Source organism: Talpa occidentalis, unplaced genomic scaffold (assembly GCF_014898055.3).
Source record: "Talpa occidentalis isolate TD23 unplaced genomic scaffold, MPIMG_talOcc4v2.1 talOcc4.2, whole genome shotgun sequence".
Lineage (NCBI taxonomy): Eukaryota > Metazoa > Chordata > Mammalia > Eulipotyphla > Talpidae > Talpa > Talpa occidentalis.
Genome location: NW_023602073.1, coordinates 30,262,927 through 30,283,967, shown reverse-complemented (window position 1 = coordinate 30,283,967; position 21,041 = coordinate 30,262,927).

The window sequence follows — 21,041 nt, the reverse complement described above, 5'->3', positions numbered from 1 at the left end:
GTACACACTCCCCCAACCCTGTGGAAAATTGGGCTTGGCCAGAAGCTGGGCCGGGGTGGCTGGTGGAGGCCAGGCGGAAGATGCATGGGCGCCCCGCGGTGTACATACTGTGCTGGGACGTGTGTACATGGGGCTGAGACGGCCCCTGTATCACAGCGGAGGCTACGGTGGCCCCTGGGAGAGGAGGTTTCTATGAATCAGATGACATCGAGGAAACTTATTTATAGATCGCCCAGGACAGAGGAAGGAGGCAAGGCCAGGGAGTGGTTCCTGGTGTTTCACTTTTGTTTCTGAATAAACGGAACTCACCACGTGGTGGGGCCCTGGGATCTGGGCTCAGGGGCTGCGCTGGGTGTGGGTCCTGCCAGCAGAGGGCAGGCTTCGGGGTGCGAGGTGCGCATTGGTGCTGCCTGTCAGGGCATCCAACCCCGCTCAGCTCTCAGGCCCTACAGGTGCCATCCCACTGCGTGCCACCCCGGGAGGGCCAGCTCCTGCTCTGATGACCAAGACTGGGAAACCTGGTCTACTTTTATGGGAGGAAAGCAGGGTGCCAGCTCCCCAGAGTACTGGCTTCCAGCCTAGGCATTTCTCCTCTCACCCTGTTCCTCTGGGGCTCCCACCAGGCCCCATGAGTCCTCCAGGTTGGCACTCTACCCCTGATGGCCACAGCAGGGTTCAGATGAAGACCAGCTAACATCCAGATGCCTTCCAGGGCAGCCCGGGAAGGACTGGGGCATCCCAGGCACCCCTGCGCCCCCATGCTTAAACCTTCCCCTACTCCTGAACGCCACAGAACACAACCAGCACACAACACGTTGCTCCCCATTGTTCAGAAATGGGTTCCATTCTCAGCCAAGAGACAGCAGGACTGGTCGCGGCCAGAAGCACACAGCTGCCGGGACAGCACCCCCATGCTTGGGGAAGGGGCCAAAGAGAAGTTTTATTATTTCTTTTTTTAAAAAAAGGGAAAGAGTCAGAACCCTGCTACCCTCCCCCACCCACTGAGTAGGCTCTCTCCGACCAACGGAAAGGAGGGAAAAAAACTGCAAGAACCTACTACAGATCAAGTGGGACACTGAGTAGAGAGGAACTATTTCAGGCACCGCACCCCACAAATGGGAACTGTGGAGAACGGTGAAGAAATCACCACAGAGGTGATCGAGCGGCTCCGGGCGCCATCAGAGGAAGACAAGGATTCCATGGTGACCTACAAATAGTCTAAGGCCAGCCGAGAACCACTTGGAAAAAGCAAAGGTCAGCAAGGACAGGTCTCTGGTGCCACCTCATGACCAGAACAAAATCACCAACTAACTGATTCCCTGTTGGAACTAAGTAAATACAGAGGGAGGGAACTGTAAGGGACAGTGCCCAGCAACACAGCATCAACACTCTGGTGGCGTGTTGTCCCCAGTGCTAGTCTCAGTCTGGTGAACAGTTTCCGACACCCCTAAAGGAGCACTCCAAAGAGATGGAAGCCACCCTTAGGACAACTTGGATCCTTCTCCTTTGGGGACTTGCTGGCGCGGGGTTGCACAGAGAGGAGGGGGCAGAGCTTGCTGGCTTTCAGGGCTGCTTCAGAACCCAGGGGTTCTCTGAGCCCCTCTGGCTGCACCCCAACAGTAAATGGACTGAACAGTGAAGAGGAGGAGGAAGAGGAGGACAAGGGTCCCCTGACAAAACTAAGCATCCCGGACGATCTAGACAGCTGCGAGGCCATGGTGAGCTCAGCCCTGGGGCCCCACCTTCCCCCTCCCACCAGCATACCCTTCTTCTTGGTTCCCCTCCCTTTGATTAAGCTTTCACCCACCTCTGCTGGGAGCTAGTGGGTAGACACCAACGCTATCCTCGAATCTCAGGTGTGCCCACGGAGGCCCTGAGAGGTGTGCCTCCCAACCTCCTGCTGGGCCCACAGGGGCACCCTGCACCTCTGGCCCACAGGTGGCATTTTGTAACTCGGCCTTGGCCAGTGCTGAGGAAGAACAGGCGCGGCTGCACAGGGAGCTAAAGGAGCAAAAGCTGCTCTGCTGGCTCCTGGCTCAGCAGGTAGCCCCATGGGACCAGGAGCCTGAAAAGATGGAGGCCCCAGCCCCCGGGGTGAAAGTGTGCCTGGGGAGACCCACCAGGCCGTTCAGGGAGCCATGGAGAAACTGCAGGTGAGTGTGTGTAAGGCAGGAAGGAATGGCCACAGGGCAGGTTTTCTGATCCAGCAGACCAGGTACAGGAGAAGTGAGTCCTGGAAGCCTCAGTGAATTTTGCAGGCTTTTATTGGGATTTACCAGATACATGGCAGGTAGGGGTGCTAGGGGGCCAGGAGGCTGACAGGCCTCCCAGCCCCCAGCAAGTCTTCACTCTTTCTGGGCTCTCTGGCGTTCTCTGGTGGTCTCTGCTGCTCTGCTCTCTCGGTTCTGCTTCTGCTTCTCTGCTTCTGCTGGCGTCCCCGTGATGCCGCCCTTAAAAGCCCATCTTAGCCCAGGTGAATCCCATCTACCTATGCCCACCCCCTACTCCAGGTACCCGCATCAGGCATGCATTTGGGTCCGCAGGGTTCCATCATCCATCCTATGGGCGGGAGAGCAGAAAAGCCTGATACTTTTACCTTACCCTACAATCCACCCCCTCAGGGTTTTCTGCCAGACAGTCTATACAATTGATACACACGTTTCTCTTGACGAATATGAACACTGCAGCCATGGCCCACAAAAGCAAATGAAATATATCACAATGAAATATAACAGAACACAAATAAGTCCAGGCAGGGCATCAACCTAGTGGCTAAAGACAATTATTGGCACCAGTAGATGATCCACCACTTCCGCTGCCGAAGGCACTGCTCATGCGAGGGAGGGAACCACTCAGCCATCAGCCGTCACACGCCAGGAGCCATCAGGCCTCCCGGCCCCCTCCGGCTGCAGTCTCGGCCACAAGCCACACACCGCATCCACCCCCAGGATGCACTCACTCTTGGGTTGGCGATTCTGTACTCTTTGGGGGTAATCGCCCATCCCTCAGGGTTTTCTATCTGTGGTCGCTCCAACGCTCCAACATGCAGGCCCCTGCACTCAGGCCAACCCACTGCACAAGCACATGGGTCGGGGATCCGTGGATGCAAGTCCACATGCAGCCTCTCTTGGGTCCCCTCTTTGGCTGTGGGCTCCACCACAAGCCACGTTCCCTACCCATCCCCCAAAGATGGGCTCCTCAGCTCCTCCCCCTCACTCAACTATGAGCAGGGCATCACCCACAGGTGATTTTAAAAGACTCACTGGCCTTTAGCTTACGTAGTGCGTAACAGCCGCTCAGGGCTTCCCGAACTTAGCATCAGCTTTTGCCTTCTCAGTTGGCTTTTCTCCTCTGCTTAGCTGCTGGGCAGTACACCGGCTGCCTTTGGCCACCAAGGCCCACTGACACCCCCAGACTCCCATCTCTGGGGGTGTACAATCCCATCCTTCCTCAGGGTCCCAAAACATATCAAACTTGCCAAGGTCCTCCCCCTTCTGGCGGGATTGTTAGTCCATTAGTCCAAGTTCATCGGCTTTTCCCTTTGTCCACACTGGGGAGCTCTGAATCATGGTCCTTTCTCCCCCGATGATTCTTGCTGCCTAGGCGGGGATTGTTGGCTGGTCCTCTCGGGCATCTCCTCCTCCAGGCGAGGTCTCATCCCGCAGCTCCCGGACTTTGCCCTTCCCCTGTCCCGCCATGACACGTCCAGCGCTGTCACAGGCAAACACTGTCTGCTGCTCCTCAGTCCCTCCCGGTCTTCGGAGGGCTCCATACCGGTCTACATGGATCATCTTGCTGACTTACACCAATTGTAAGAGAGGAGGGAATGGACACGGGGCAGGTTTTCTGATCCAGCAGACTGGGTCCAGGAGAAGAGAGTCCTGGAAGCCTCAGTGGCTTTTGTAGGCTTTTATTGGGATTCACTGGATACATGGCAGGTAGGGGTGCTAGGGGGTCAGGAGACAGACAGGCCTCCCAGCCCCCAGCAAGTCTTCACTCTTTCTGGGCTCTCTGGCGTTCTCTGGTGGTCTCTGCTGCTCTGCTCTCTCGGTTCTGCTTATGTTTCTCTGCTTTTGCTGTGAATGCCACCCTTAAAAGCCCAGTCTTAGCCCAGGTGAATCCCATATACATATGCCCACACCCTACTCCAGGTGCCTGCATCAGGCTTGCATTCAGACCACAGGGTTCCCTCATCTATCCTAAAGGCGGGAGGGCAGAAAAGCCTGATAGTTTTATCTTACCCTACAGTGTGGTTTTCCGGAGGGCTGGGCGGGCTGGGTGCTGGGCAGGCCGGCACTGCTGAGCCCCTGAGCCCACTGTCTGGCCGAGGGCCGCTTTACCGAGTTCATGCAGGAGAAAGTGGGCTTACAGGACTGGATGGAGGAGCTGGAGCATCGATGTATCCAGATGTCTGGAGAGACTGACACCATTGTTGAGCGGGGAGGCTTGTGCCCTGCAGCTGGGGTGCTATGCAGAGGCTGGGGAGACCCCAGCAGCTGAGCTGTCTGCGCGCCCTCCCCGTAGGAGAATACATCGCTCTCTACCAGAACCAGAGAGCAGTGATGAGGGAGGAGCACCAAGAGAAGGAGGAGTCCATAGCCAGCTGGCCCAGGACAAAGAGGAGATGAAGGTAGTCAGAGCTCTGGCTCCATGGTGGTGCGGCTGGGGGCAGGGCGGGCTTCTGAGCATCTCTGCTTCCAGGTGAAGCTGTTAGAGCTGCAAGAGTTGGTTTTGCGGCTGGTGGAGGCACGCAACGAATGGCGGGCGAAGCCCTGAGCACCTGCCCAGAACCCTGCTGCTGAGCCCACTAGCGCATGCCTAGTCCCCAAGAAGCTTGGCACCGCCAACGTCCAAGGTGAGGAAAGCCCCTAACGGGCGGCTGGTCAGGAAGAGCACACTCCGCCAGGCACACAGCATCCTGTCTCTGTCTCTCTGTAGGGTAAAGAAAATATCAGGCTTTTCTGCCCTTCCGCCATCAGGATAGATGATGGATCCTTGTCCTGAATGCATGCCTGATGGCGGGCACCTGGAGTAGGGTGTGGGCATAGGTAGATGGGATTCAGCTGAGCTAAGACTGTGCTTTTAAGGGCGGTGTCACGGGGACGCCAGCAGCAGCAGTAGAAGCCAAAGCTGAAGCCGGAAGAGAAGCCGAGATCACCAGAGAGCCCAGATAAAGTGAAGATTTGCTGGGGGCTGGGAGGCCTGCCAGCCTCCCAGCCCCCCAGCCAGCACCCCTGCCTGCCATATGCCTGTGTAACTCCAATAAAAAACCTGCAAAACCACTGAGGACTCTGACTCCTCCTTTACCCGGTGTGCATGGGATCAGAAAACCTGCGCTGTGCCCTGCTCCTGCCCTTACTCTCTCTAAAGAACCAAGTAAGGTGAGCCTTGTCCACGATGTGCAGCCGACCCAGGGTGAGGCCCAGCTGGGCCTGACTCCCCTCGAGAACACCTCTGCGCAGCAGGTCGTTCAGCTGCTTCAAGAAATGCAGAACTCCCAGGAAGGCGTCACCATTGGAAACAGCCCATGCCTTCCCTTCTTCTACCAGGCTGACGACAACGAGGTGAAGATAATGGTGGTCTAGGCCACCGGCATGGGGCCGGAGGCTCTGCCCCCACCTGGCCCTCACCAACCCATCCCTGTTCCCCAGGCTTTCCCCCCCATCCTTTGGCTCTCCTTCCCAGTCGTCCTTTCATCCCTCGGCTTAAAAAAGGGGTCCAACAACTCCCCTATCTAATAGGGTGAAATAGGTGCAGACCCTAGCCTCTGAGGTTAGGGCTGTGTCTTAATTTAACTATGGACTAATCATACTTCCAGAGGCAAGGAGCTAGAAATATCCAGCTAGTTATTTAGGGGGCTCCGTTCTACAATATAGGGGCTCCTTGAATGACCAATTGAATCCTTACCAGGCCTTCTTGCAGAGGGCCTATGTTATATTAGGCAATTTTGGGCCACGTGCCCCCCACCTCACCCCAACCATGTCGAGCGGGGCAGCACTTTGAAAGCCCAGCACGGGGGCTAAGTCCAGACAGAGATACCAGCTGGGGCAGGTGGGCACCAACACCTGTCTAGAGTGTAGCCACAGAGATAGCAGTGGTTTATTTGAGACCACCCAGATCCACAAAGGGGTGGCCTCCCCTGCTCTCTTTTGAAATTTCCCCATGGGCCTTTGCACCCAATTTTGGTTTTGTTTTTGTTTTTTAATTTTTTGTTGGACCCAATAATTGTTTTGATTTTTCTTTATATTTTTTTTATTTTTACTTTTTGTTGCACCCAATTATTCTGGAGGTGATCCCTATCTGCAAAGGGGAGGCCTCTCCTACTACCTAGCAAAAGTCCCCATGGGCATGTGTGCCCGATTATTTTGTGGGAACCCACCTGTTAAGGGGGGGCTCTGCTCACTACACATGTCTTGCAGCTTGAGGTTACCCTGTCCCACTCACAAAAGTCCCGCGGGCATGAGGCCACCACAGTCCTCAAAGGGGTGTCCTCCCCTGTCCCCGCTCACAAAAGGTCCGCGGGCATGAGGCCACCCCAATCTGCAAAGGGGTGGCCTCCCCCATCACCCCTCAAGTCCTGCGGACATGAGGCCACCCCAATCCACAAAGGGGTGGCTTCCCCTGTCCTCCTCACAAAAGTCCCCCGGGCATGAGGCCACCCCAATGTGCAAAGGGGTGGCCTCCTCCTTCCCCCCTCACAAAAGGCCCATGGGCATGAGGCCACCCAATCTGCAGAGGAGTGGCCTCTCCCATCCCGCCCCTCACAAAAGATCCACAGGCATGAAGCCACCCCAGTGCACAAAGGGGTGGTCTCCCCCTTGCCCCCTCACAAAAGTATGAGGCCACCCCAATCCACAAAGGGGAGAACTCCCCCATCCCCCTCCTCACAAAAGTCCTGCAGGCATGAGGCCACCCCAATCCGCAAAGGGGTGGCCTCCCCCGTCGCTCCTCTCGAATGTCCCACAGGTATGAGGCCACCGCAGTCCACAAGGGGGTGGCCTCCACTTGCTGTCTTTGCAAAAGTCCCGTGGGCCTCTGTGCCTGATTATCTTGGGGCCACCCCGGATTTGCAGAGAGGTGGCCTTCACTGCTTCTTTTACAGAAAGTCCCCATAGAGGGGATGCATGGCTTACTCAGGCAATTTGGGGGTACACACTCCCCCAACCCTGTGGAAAACTGGGCTTGGCCGGAAGCCGGGCCGGGGTGGCTGGTGGAGGCCAGGCGGAAGGCGTGCGGGCGCCCGACGGTGTCCATACTGTGCTGGGACGTGTGTACATGGGGCTGAGACGGCCCCTGTATCACAGCGGAGGCTGCGGTGGCCCCTGGGAGAGGAGGTTTCTATGAATCATTTGACATCGAGGAAACTTATTTATAGATCGCCCAGGACAGAGGAAGGAGGCAAGGCCAGGGAGTGGTTCCTGGTGTTTCACTTTTGTTTCTGAATAAACGGAACTCACCACGTGGTCGGGCCCTGGGATCTGGGCTCAGGGGCTGCGCTGGGTGTGGGTCCTGCCAGCAGAGGGCAGGCTTCAGGGTGCAAGGTGCGCATTGGCGCTGCCTGTCAGGGCATCCAATCCCCCTCAGCTCTCTGACCTGTAGGGCCTGTGGGCTGCGTGCTGCCCCGGGAGGGCCAGAGTACTGGCTTCCAGCCTAGGCATTTCTCCTCTCACCCTGTTCTTCTGGGGCTCCCACCCAGGCCCCATGAGTCCTCCAGGCTGGCACTCTAACCCTGGTGGCCACAGCAGGGTTCAGATGAAGACCAGCTAAGTTCAGGTGCTTTCCTGAGCAGCCTGGGAAAAACTGGGGCCTCCCAGGCACCCCTGCGCCCCCATGCTTAAACCTTCCCTTCCCCTTGAACACCACAGAACACAGCCAGCACACAACACGTTGCTCCCCATTGTTCAGAAATGGGTTTCATTCTCAGCCAAGAGACAGCAGGACTGGTCGCGGCCAGAAGCACACAGCTGCCGGGACAGCACCCCCATGCTCGGGGAAGGGGCAGGAAGGTGGCTGGGGGGGCTGACTGTGCACAGGCCGGGAATGGCAGGGAGGCTCGTCGGAGGTGGCACGTGTTGGCGGGGGCGGCTGGGGTGACAGTGTTTGCTTGTAGTTGGGCCACAAGACTCAGAAGGACAGCACAGCCGGCGGTTCCCAGCACCAGAGATGCGTGTGTGCACGTGTGTGTGTGCCCGTGTATTTATAGACATGCATAGAGCAGGGCAGGAGCAATACCACCGAGGGGGCACAAGAGTCACCTAGGTCATGCCTGGGGTGTCAGCTCACCACCACAACAGACTAAAGTCACAGATGAAGGGGGAGGCTTGGGGGCTGGGGGCCAAGTCACAGAACAGTCACCCAGGCAGGCCTGGGAAGAGAGGTGTCCCAGGAAGAGGAGGGGTCTGGGTAGAGGCTGAAGGGGGCCCTGGGGCTCTCAGGATGGGATGGACTTGCCTGACCCGATCAGCTGGCAGCTGGAGAGAAGCAGAGAGAAAACGGGGGAGGGCAGAGAAGGGGGAGAGCTGGGAAGGCAGGTGCAGCCTGGGCTGCAGCGCTGGGGGGGAGGTGGGGAGGGAAGACGAAGCAGGGGAGGCTGTGGGCAGGGGTTCTGGATGAGAGGAGAGGGGGGACAGGGAGGTGGGATGCAGGAGCAGGAGCTGGAGCCTCTCCCTGCATGCTCGCCGGCCTCTCACACACAGGAGACAGTGCACCCGTGTGCCAGACATGTGATCGGCCCCCTCCGGCTCCCTCCTCTCTGCTCCCCTGTCTTTCAACCCACTGGCCCAGGGTCACCCTTAGTGTCAGGAGTAGGCGGCCTCGGGCCCCACGTGACACCACCATTTCTGATGGAGAAAGACAGGGGAATACCACTGTTTGCCCCGGGAGGGCAGAGCTGAGAGGATGGCTGGAGGGAGCACCGGGGGCCCCCTGGGGTAGGCAGAAAGCACAGTAGTTCCCCATATGGACCCTGGGGAGGCAGGGAGGGCAGGAGGCCAGATGCTAGTGGCCACAGGCTTATAAGTCTAAGAGGGGAGCCTCAGCAGGCTGGGGGACCACAGGTCGTGTAGGTGAGGCTGGGCCCTTCCTGGTGTGGAAAAGCAGAAGAGCAAGCATCAGTGTAGGGGTGCGGGGGCAGGCAGGTCTGTGGGGCAAGTTTTACTGACCAGCTGGGGTAGAACTCAGAGAAGCCAACTTGCCCAGGTCAGCCGACACTGAGGTCCCCTGGCTGAAAAAGGAGAAGTGACACTATGGAACAACAGGCCCAGGTCCATGGGCTGCAGGCAGGCTTCGGTGCTTCACCTGGGGCACAAGGACTGCCTTGGCCCTGTGCTGGCGGGAACAGCAACAGCAGGCACGGAGGGCAAGGCGCTCTGTTGCCTGCCTGGTTGCAAGGTGGCTGCGGGCCGAGGGTGTGGCTTGGACCCTCAGGCTTTCCAAAGCCATCAGACAACCTGAGCCTTCCTGAAGGGACTCAGTTGCCACAATAAGGAGGAGGGGTCAGACCTCCTCTGCCCTGTGGTGGATCTGGTTCCAAAGCTCCCAAGGTGGCTGCCCTGCCCCAGCAGCACACTCACATAGGGGGATGGGGGCTGCACCCCCAGCATGAATTTCGAAGGCTCCCTGACGGCCTGCTCCCTGACAACGGCACAAGCGGCCTATCAGCTCAACCCCCTGCGTGACCATCTGCACTGCAGGTCCTCGAGCCTAGAGTCTTCCACAGCCAGAGAACATCCACCTAGGTGGAAGGCCCGGGTAAGACAAGTCTCAGTGGCTGTCTTCAGTCGGAGGTACTTTGGGAACCTGGGGTTGGCTTGCCTGTATGAACTTAAGTGTGTGTGTGACCAATAAAGGAATAAAATTCTCTCTGAGAGCCAACTTCTGACTGTAGCTTATCTATCACCCTCGCGGCAGATGCCTTCTCTCAAACCTCGGTCCCTTGGAGCTTAGGCCAGATATGTGCCCTAAGCGTCTCATCTTTTACTGCAGCGCTGCGTGGCCTCAATACCAATTGGACAATGGCTCCCACGGGCCGAGCATGGCGCTTTTGACTTCTCGATCCTTACAGACCTAAAGAGTTCTGTCACCGCAATGGAAAATGGTCAGAGATCCCTTCGGGCCAGGCTGGCTTTCTCTTGTGCTCCCGTGCCCCAGTCCAGCCCCTCCCTCCTGAAAACCTGCCACACTCTCCAAGTCTTGAGACTCCTCTCACTCTCCCCTCTCTGGACCCTCTTCAACGTTCTCTGATCCTCTAGATTCTCAGTCTTCACCTCCTGCAGCTCCCCAATCCGGCCTCCCCTCTTTTTTTCACCTCCTAGCCACCACACCCGCACTGGGTGGTCCTCTTCTAGGTCCCCTTAGGGAAGTGGCAGGGACTGAAGGAGGAGTTAGGGTCCATGGTCCTTCCTCTCCGTCTGGTCACTCCCAGACTGAAAAGCTTCTTGGCTCTTTCACTAACAATCCCACCACCTACACCAAAGAGTTTCCTTATCTTACCCAAGCCTGTGACCTTACTTGTCATGACTACATGTGATCCTCTCTTCCACCCTGACCTCTGACAAAAGGGAGCATGTTTTTATGTTTGCCCAAGACCATGCAGATCAGGTCCCTGTGACTGACACAACCATGGCCCCAGGCTCTGCAGCAGTTCCCAGCCCAGAGCTGGGGTGGGGCTACCAGACGGACACAGGCAGGGCCCCCGGGACAGGGTTCACCAAGACCATTTTATTACCTGTCTCCTAGCTGGTCTCCAAGCGGCTGTGCACAAAAGTGTAAATTTTGCTAAGCTCAGGGAGATCACCCAGTCTGCCTCAGAAAACCCTGCTGCCTTCCTTAGTCGCCTGATGGAGGCATTCCAGCGCCATACCAGGCTTGACCCTGACTCAAATGGAGGCTCAACATTTCTGGCTACCCATTTTATATCTCAGTCAGCTCCTGACATTAATAGAAGCTTAAGAAGTTTGAGAGGACTCCCCTGATGGCGCAGATGGCAAAGTGCCGCGCTGTGAGTCTCTCCGAGGCCTCTGCAGTGCTGGTTCCATGCAGGCCGGCCAGCGAGGGTCCCACATGGCACAGCAGACCTCTCCTGCCTCGCCCGCTACTCCCTTCAGCAGTGTATTTCGTCAGTCTGCCTGTTCTGTTCCCCACTCTGTATCTAGTGAATCCTCTCACCCTCCCACGTATCTGGCCTGGACCCCGGTTCTAGTGTAAATGAATAAATAAATCTTTTTTTTTTTTTTTTTTTTTAAAGAAGGCTGAGGACTGTCCTCAAACCCCTATCCAGAATCTGCTGAATATGGCCTTGACAGTTTTTAAAAACCGGAAGGAATAGGACAGGGCAGAGGGGTAACTCCGTAGTCTCCAGAAGGCTGGGCTTCAAGCTCAGGCCCTGGTAGGGCCTTGAGACCGCCAGGCCATGTTCCTCCAACCACCGCAGTGCCTGCCGCCCGACAGAGGACGACAACGGGCCCCATGGCCCCCAACCGACCGCCACTGGGATCCTGCTTCAAATGTGGTCGAGAAGGCCCCTGGTCCAGACAATGCCCCAACACCTGCCAGGACCATGCCCCATCTGCAACATCCAGGGTCACTGGAAAAGCGACTGTCCCTCCATGCCTGGCTGCGGTGGACCAGTCCTTCCAGCCCCTGCAACTCTTGCCACCAGCGGTCTTCGGTTTGGCAGCTGAGGACTGAAGAGGCCCGGATTCATCGACCCCGATAAACTTCAAGGAGCCCAGGGTAACAGTCAAGGTAGCAGGTAAGTCCAACTCCTTTCTGGGCTCTCCTTTAATATGTTGCTGGCCTCCTCCTCTGCAGACCTTCTCTGCCACAATCTCAGCAACTCACTGCACAACTCCTCACCTTCCTGGGCTCAAAAGGATACCGTGTCTCCCCGTCCAAAGCCCAACTTTCAGTTCCCACAGCCGTCTATCTGGGTCTTCCACTAACTCCTTCCTCCAAACAGCTGACGGTGGACCACAAACAGGCCATCCGGGACCTTCCCTCCCCTGAATCGGCAGAACAAATCCTTTCCTTCCTAGGTTTGGTCAGATTCTTCCGTCACTGGATCCCTAATTTTGCTTTTCTAGCCAAGCCACTGTACGACACAGCAAAAGCCTCCCTCGAAGGACTTCTCCAATCCCCCGGGGAGGTCTGCAGGGCCTTCCTTTTACTCACACATATCCTCCTTAGGGCACCTGTCCTTGGCCTTCCTGACCCAGAAAAGCCTTTCCTCCTGTGCACAGACGCACGTCGGGGTATGGCGGCAGGCGGCCTTTCCCAGCCTCTGGGCCCAGCCCTGCGTCCTGTCGCTTATCTCTCCAAGCAGATGGATCCCACCGTCAGGGGCTGGCAACCTCGCCTTAGAGCCCTGGCGGCGGCAGCTCTACTCACCCAGGAACCCCTCAAACTTACTCTGGGAATACCTGTCCAAGCACATTCCTCGCACCACCTTCAGGCTCCCCTGTCTCCCGGCCCGCTCTCCACTCTCACTCCTGCCCGCTCACAGGACTTCCACGTGCTCTTTATCGCAAACCCTCTGGCGAGTCTCACTCAGTCAACTTCTCTCAACCCAGCCCCTCTTCTGTCTCTGGCCCCCCTTCTGCCGCTCATTCATGCCCTGAAATCCTGGGCGAAATGCAAACCTCCAGACTGGGTTTGGCCGACTCCCCTTGGTCAGATGCCTACTGGACTCTGTCTGTAGACGGGCGGGGACTGGAGGCCACATGTGGAGCTTGCCATCCACTGGTCCCCAACTAACGTGCAAAGCGTTTTAGCTCTGGTAGACACAGGAGCAGAATGTACTCTGCTCTATGGAAATCCAGGAAGATATCATGGGTCTACTTGTTGTATTGATGGCTATGGAGGCCAGAGTGTCAAGGTGACAACAGTGAGACTATCTCTGGGTATTGGGCGATTACCCCGGAAAGAGTATAAAGTATATGTATCGCCCATCCCGGAGTACATCCTGGGGGTGGATGTACTATGTGGCTTATGGCTAGAGACCACAGCCGGAGTGTTTCGCCTTAGAGTGCGTGTGGTAAAGGCAGTGGTCAGAGGACACGCTAAGCATCCAACCATACAACTGCCAGTCCCTAGGCGAGTGACTCATACCAAGCAATATCAGTTGTCCAGAGGGAACAAGGAAATTATGGGCACAATATCAGAACTGGAGAAAGCGGGCATTGTGCGTACTGCCCACAGCCCCGACAATTCACCGGTGTGGCAGGTGAAGAAGCCGATGGCTCTTGGCGCATGACAGTAGATTATCATGAGTTAAATAAGCTAGTTCCCGCCTTGCATGCTGCAGTGCCTTCGACAGCAGATTTGGTGGATCATCTGCTGGTGCCAATAAATGTCTTTTGCCGCTAGGTTGGTACCTCGCCTGGACTAACGTGTGTTCTGTTGTATTTTGTTGTTATAGTGTGATGTGTACTATTTACTTTTGTGCGCCATGGCTGCGTTGTTTATGTTTGCTAAGAAACAAAATTGTCTATATGTAGATGTTCTGGCAGAAAACCCTGAAGGGGTGGATTGTAGGGTAAGGTAAAAAGTATCAGGCTTTGGGCCTCCCCGGTGGCACAGCGGTTGAGCGCTGGGTTGCGAAGCTGCCCGCGGCCTCTGCGGCGCTGGTTCGATCCCCGGCTGCTCCCCGGCCACCGGAGGAGGGTCCCACATGGCGCGCAGACCTCTCCTGCCGCTCGTTGCTCCCCTCAGCAGTGTACTTCGGTCCTTCTGCCCGCTCTGCTCCCCGCTCTGGCTCTGGTGAATTCTCTCACCCTCCCGCGCTTCTGACTGTACCCAGTGCATGTATAAACCAAACAAACAAACAAATAATAAATAAATAAATAAATAAATAAATAAATAAATAGATAGATAGATAGATAGATAGATAGATAGATAGATAGATAGATAAATAAATAAATAAGGCATGCCTCTAGAAAATTAAAAAAAAAAAAAAAGTATCAGGCTTTTCTGCCCTCCCGCCATTAGGAGAGATGACGCATCCCTGCGGGCCTGAACGCAGGCCTGATGGCGGCACCTGGAGTAGGGTGGGGGTGCGGTGTCGAGGGTGGAGGAGGACAGTGGAGTGTGCGGGGGAGAGCGGCGACTACAAACAAGGGCGAGGAGCATGTGGCTGCTAGAACCGTTCATAAACCCACCCGGAATGGGTTGGTTGCGTTACAGCGGGGTCCTGGGGTTCACTCTGGGAAAGGTGTCTGCAGAGCTCCCCTGTCAGTGGCACACGGCGAGTTTTCAGGGCGAGTTTCTCCACGAGACAGAGACGGTAGTTACATTTAAAGACCAGGTTTATTAGGGAAAGGGGCAGGTTTTGCTAAGCAAGGCCTGCATGGTTGCTGGCGGGCAGCCTTGACAGGTCACAGGCGGGCAGGAAGCTGCTGCCCTGAGGAGGGAGGGAGTTGGTAAGAAGAGGCACCTGCACAGTCGCAGGTGGGCAGAGGGAGTGCTGCCCTGAGCCAGTGCAGAGACTTTACAGACACAGTCCTCTTCTGTTTGGGGGGGGGTCACTCCTTGTGAGCCGTCAGTTGGTTGCTGATTTTGGATAACCACGCAGAATCCAAGAGGGACCGGGGATACCAGGATGGGGAGTGGAGATTCCAGGATGGGCCCAATCTCTGTATCTTTTCCCTCTGGTCTGTGCTCCACTCCCTAGAGCATCTGATCCTGCTTGGGTCTCATGCCTTGTGATAAGGCCCTGGTACCTAAGGGTCACGACCTCTACAGCTGGGTTAATGCTCATGCTATTACTCTCTATCCCCACCTCCTTGTGAGTCAGCTATGGTCTTAGGGCACCTCCGTTCCAGCCTTTCTATTCTGTCCGCCATCAAGGCCATTCCTATTATATTTTGTGAGGAGGGGAAGGTGGGTCCAGAATGCTGGGTGAGTACAGAGTATGCGGCTCTCCTGGCAATCAGGAAATTCATATCTTGCCAGTGACATCCAGGATTACCCCAGGCTCAACCACAAAGACCTCGTCACTGGGGAGCTGACGACATCCTTGGGCCCTGTCACTTGTCTTCCAGGAGGTGTCAGTAGTCAGTCTGTTACAGGGCCGGAGAAGATCACCCCAGAACCCCCAAAGCTGCTTGCTCTAAATAGGTTCTGCCATCTGCCGCATCAACACAAAACATGTAAGACTTTGATGGAAAGGAACTTTAACACAATCAGTAAACAATACAGAAAAGACAAAGAATCTATTGGAGGTCAGGGAGAAGGGCAGCCCAGACACCACAAACCTGCCTGCTCTAAATAGGTTCTGCCATCCGCTGCATCAACAGAAAACATATGAGACTTAAATGAAAAGGAACGTTAATACAATTAGTAAACAATACAGTGAAGGTAAAGAATATAGTTTCTAAATCAAGCACCCAAAGTTACCTGTCCCCTCGTGGGTAAAATTCCACCCAAACAGGATAGGCCCAGAGCAAGGCCCAAAGCCTGTCCCAAGTCTAAAGCACCTTCCAAGGGGACCCACAGAAAAGGATCAGAAACAACCAGACAAGTTTGGGAGGAAAAGAGTAAAACGAAAATCAAGACAAAAACCGCCATTGTCACCTCCCCATGGGTGTCTCACCCACCTCTGTGTCACCCAATCCATGACCAAAAGGCAAGGATAGTTTCTTCATGTGTTTCTTGGCTCCATGTGCCTCCTCCAGGTCTCCTTCTGGCTCCATCCTGCTTCCTTCCTCAGTCTCCTCTGCAACTTCTTCTCTCCCTGCTTAGCTCCACCCTCCTTCGGGTAGGGCAGGGAACCTGGAACTTCCCCTTTGCCTGGGGACCACCCTATTATCCTGGATAACTCATACAGAAACACATATTTTAATTGTCTTAATTTTTTTAGGTGAGATGTCATTAAATTTTAGTTTTCTTATAATTAGAAGCAAAAAGTAAACCTGCAAGCTCAATGATTTTTAGAGAAAGTGATATTAATTATTTAACAAATTCTCATTCTTAAACTTAATAAAACCTTAGTTTTATATGAAATTTGGTCACCATTTAAATAATGATAAAAAAATACACACACCAGACTTTGCAACAGACCACATGCTAGACCCTGAGAGGCGACCAGGCCAGGATATTGAGCCCTTGGGGGATCTAGTTCCCTACATTTGGCAATTACAAGTCCCAGCTCATACTGCTTATGGTCCAAATCCAGCCTGTGTGGTCTCTACCCATAGTACCTGACCCTACCACTCCCAGTCCAGACAGGGCACCAGCCTGGGTCACTCACCCTCAGGCTGCTCCTCCATGGGCTTGATGTATTTGGTGACCCCAGAGCCCACAGGATAACCATGGGCATTTTCTGTCTGACCCAGCAGGCCTGCTGGGCTCTCCTGTTGCTCTGGAACCACACATGCAGGAGCAGATTCTAGTGTCCCTTCAGGTCCCCTGGTGACTGTTGGCTTCCAATCAGCAAATTGGCTGGGTTCTTGGCCTGTCCCCTGGGCTTCAGGGGAGCCCTGTTAACTCCTGGAGAAGGCGCTGGAGATGCAAGAGGACAATCAGCCGCACACCAGACTTTGCAACAGACATGTTGCACATGCTAGAGCCTGAGAGGAGACCAGCCCAGGATAGTGGGCCCTTGGGGGTCTCGTTCCCTGCATTTGGCAACTGCAAGTCCCAGGTCATACTGCTTAGGGTCCAAATCCAGCCCGTGTGGTCTCCTCCCATGGCTCCTGACCCTACCCCTCCCAGTCAAGCCAGGACACCAGCCTAGGCACTCACCCTCAGGCAGCTCCTCCATGGGCTTTATGTACTCTAGCCAGTTCCTATGGACATGTGCGACAAGCTCAATGTTGCGGGTGCACTTCAAACTGGGCTCTGCTCTGGGTGGGATCCCACAGGGATGGGAGGGCTATGAGAGGGTAATGGGATGGGCTACGGGAGGCCAGCAGCTGAAATGCACTCACTGGGCCTCCTCAGTTTCCTGGACACAGAGCACCTTCTGGGAGCAAACAGACACACCTGCTGGGTAGCACCGAGCTGGGGCAAGAGGGAGCACCATGACTCTCAGGGTCCCACCACCATCCAGGCTGACCCTGGTGTAGACATCACACACCTCCTGGGTGGGCCAGACCCTCCTTCGTTGAGCACACACACACTCACTCTCACAGCTTGCAACCCACACTCACAGGGGGAAAGGGCGGGGTGGGGGGCATCAGAGCTCTGGCCCGGCCTCACCTGTCCCCAGGGTCCCCCTAGTTACCTTAGGAGCAGTGCTGCCTGCTAGCCTGAGATGTCGACACAGGCTCCTCATGACTTTCCTCATGACTTTCCCCCTAGGCTACCATGAAGGCCCAACAACCCCAAATTTACATGTTCCATGTATACCACCTCTATTGTGTATTTGGGAAATTCCTAAAATGACCACTTATTTGGTTCCTTCGCTGGGAATCCCCCCGCAGGATTAGCAACAGAGGCAGCAGGCAGGTGAGGGCATCGGGAATTGAAGGGCCAGGGAAGTGAATGATTTGGCTAAAGTGTTTCCACTGGGGAGATGATTTTCTGCAAGTAAAAGGAGGCCAGGCTTATGAAGAGACTGGACTTCAAAGCATTAGACAACTTGGGTGAAATGAAACAAACTTTATTAGTATTTCCACAATGAACCAGAAACCTGAATGGAAAGAAAATGAAACCTCAACTTGAAACAATTAAAACCAAAAGATTTTGAACAACAAGACAAGACCCAGTTGTCTTGGGTGGGGACACGGTAGAAGCTAAACAAGGCATGTGGCTAGGGAGGAGGGCGAGGACAGGTTTGGGGTCAGCAGTGCTGAGTGGAGGCACCAATTGCATTGGATGTGGACAGGCAGGTCCAGGGCCATAGGCCGTGTCCTTGGAGGGGTGGTGTCAGGTGAGCACCCTCTATTTTGCTGCAGGATCCCTGCAGGGGCTGGTTCCCCAGGCAGGGCTGCTGCTGGCTTAGAACCCTCTCTTGAACCTTCAGGATGTTGGCCAGAGGTGGCTGGTCATTCTCTGGTTCCTCCTGCAATACTCCTGTTGCCTCAGAATCCTCAAAGAAGTGTGCAGGATCCCAAGTCAGAGGCCTTCATCAGAGACATCCTGCAGGGGAGGAGGCAGAAGAAGGACCAGAGGGAGGGAGGGAGGAGCACAGGGGACTGCGGTGATGGTGCACGGGTGCCTTGCAGAAGGAAACTCTAGGGGACTGTATCTGATGGGGTGAGGGGGAAGCAAAGAGTGTTTGCAAGTGAAAAATGATGTAAAAAATAAAAAAAGAAGAATATCAAAAACAATACAATCAAGCCTGCAGGCTCCTGCTCCTGTCTTGGCTGCCCCAGCAGTGGGGGTGTGAACTGCCCACACTGGGCAGCTCCTGAAGCATCCTGGCCTATACCTGTCTCCCGCAGTGGGGCTGGTATGAACACACCAATGCCAGCATGCCCTGCTGGGGCCTGGCTAGGGCCTGGCTCCCCACAAACTGGTGGTGTGAGTTTGTGCCCACCAGGTTGTCCTGCAGTTTGTAGGTCCTGACCTGGCTTCCCCAACAGGGCTGGTATTAGTTCAGCATCTTGGAGACCTCCTGGGGAACTCTGGGGAGTTTCAGGCTGACTGTACAGGGGTTCAGTGACCTCGGAGGCACCGGGATCATCCTGGGCATTTTCTGCCTGACTCAGTAGGCCTGCTTGGGCTCTCCTGTTGCTCTGGAACCGCATATGCAGAAACAGATTCTCCTGTCCCTTCAGGACCCCTTGTGACTATTGGCGTCCAACCCGCCAGGATAGTGGGCCCTTGGGGGTCTCGTTCCCTACATTTGGCAACTGCAAGTCCCAGGTCATACTGCTTAGGGTCCAAATCCAGCCCGTGTGGTCTCCTCCCATGGCACCTGACCCTACCCCTCCCAGTCAAGCCAGGGCACCAGCCTAGGCCACTCACACTTGGGCTGCTCCTCCATGGGCTTTATGGACTCCAGACAGTTCCTAAGGACATGTGCAGCAAGCTCAATGTTGGGGGTGCGATTCAAACTGGGCTCTGCTCTGGGTGGGATCCCACACTAGGCTGAGGGAGGCCTGTCGCTGAAATGCACTCCCTGGGCCTCCTCAGTTTCCTGGACACAGAGCACCTTCTGGGAGCAAGCAGACACACCTGCTGGGTAGCACCGAGCTGGGGCAAGAGGGAGCGGCCATGACTCTCAGGGTCCACCACCATCCAGGCTGGTCCTGGTGTAGACATCACGCACCTCCTGTGTGGGCCAGATCCTCCTTCCTTGAGCACGCACACACTCACTCTCACAGCTCGCACACCCGCACTCATGGGGGAAAGGGAGGGGTGGGGTCATCAGAGCCCTGGTGTGGCCTGACCTGTCCCCAGGGCCCCCCTGATTTCCTTAGGGTCAGTGCCGCCTGCTGGCCTGAGACGTCGTCACAGGCTCCTCATGCCTTTCAGCAGAGGGTGACATGCGTTTCAGGGACCTCTTTTTGGGTCACTGTGGGGGGACCTGGGCATACAGCAAGAAAGCATGGTGCCTGGACCAGGAATACCAGTCACGTGAGCCGGGTAGAGTTTGTGTTCAGAACCCAGCTGCCTGGGGACCAGCGTTCTGAGTTCTGTGCCGTGTCATCTCATGGAGGTGATGTCACTTCCTGGGTCCCCTTCTCTGGACTTCCTGCTCAGACAGATGCTCCCCCATCCCTATGGCTACCTGGGCCCTTCCTGTTCACCCTCCATGCCAGGCCCAGTCCACAGCACTGACAGCAGCACAGCCTCCCCGAGCCCTTGGATGGCGAGTCTTAGCCAGGGCCCCTGCTGGGTACTCTGGCCTCTGGCTGCTGACCTGGCTCATCTTCCCTGCCAGGGAGCAGGCCCTGCAGTATCAGCAACTCCAAGCTTCTGTCTTCCATGGGCCTGGAGGAGCTCCAGAGTATGGAGCCTCTCCCTGGGGCAGTCCTGGGGAGTGGGCCACTCCTCTCTGCTGCCCTTGGAGGGTGGTTGGTGTCAGGCTCACAGCACTTGGAGGGTTCCCCCTTGGGGAGGGCACCTGCACACGCCTCACCCAGGCTCGGCCAGCCCTGCTGGGGGCAGAGTCATCTCCCACCCGGTGTGCCTGTTCTCCTGAGAGGTGGAATCCACCCAAACTCAGCCCTGCTCCTCTCTGGCCGTGCCCTACAGGGGTCTTGTGGGCCTGAATCAAAGGGCCAGAGCCACACACATCCTGCGAGTGCCGGCCACAGTGTTCCCAGGACGCCCTCCTTGCTGGCAGATGTCTGCTGACCCTGTCCGGCAGTGTTATTTACTGAGGGCTGGGTTACGGCTGGATGATGAGGCCCGAGGCATGGGGTGTCCACTCCTACAGTGATTAGCTCCTTGCTGTCCTGTCCACGCTAGCTGACTCTCCCTTTCTTCTGTCTCTGTGTTCCTCTGACTCTGATTTTCTCTCTGCCTTTTTGGTCCGTCCTCAGCTCCTTCTCTCTGTTTGTCCCGGTCCTTCTCTTCATGCCCGTTTCTGCCCCAGTGTTCTGTGTCCCCCTCTGTTTCTCTCTGGGCTCCCCGAGTGCTGCTGACTCTAGCTCAGCTCCCCTTAGGTGATCAGACAGTCCCCAGGCCCTGCGGCACCCCGTGAGAACAAGTTGGAGACTCCATGGTTCTTCTGCCGGTCGGGCAGAGTTCATACAGCTGAGGGGCTGTGGGACAGGGTTGCTGGGAGGGGAGGACTGGGTGTGCCCTGTGCTCTCCAGTGAGGGCAGTGAGAGTGAGTGAGGGGATGGGTGCACCCCATGGGGACAGAGGCCCTTCCTGGCTCCAGGTTGCCTGAATGTTGATGAAAATGACCTTGATGGCCACAATCCATGTTGCGTGTAAACAAACTGGGCCCTGGGAGGAGGCCCTGAATTGGGCCCTGGAGTCTGATGTAAGGTTTTGTTGATGGAACCGCCATCTAATTTTTTTTTTTTTTAGATTTATTTGTTTATCCAAGCACTGGGGTACGGTCAGAAGTGCGGGAGGGTGGGAGAATTCCTCAGAGCCACAGTGGAGAGCAGAACAGGCAGACTGACAAAGTACACTGCTGG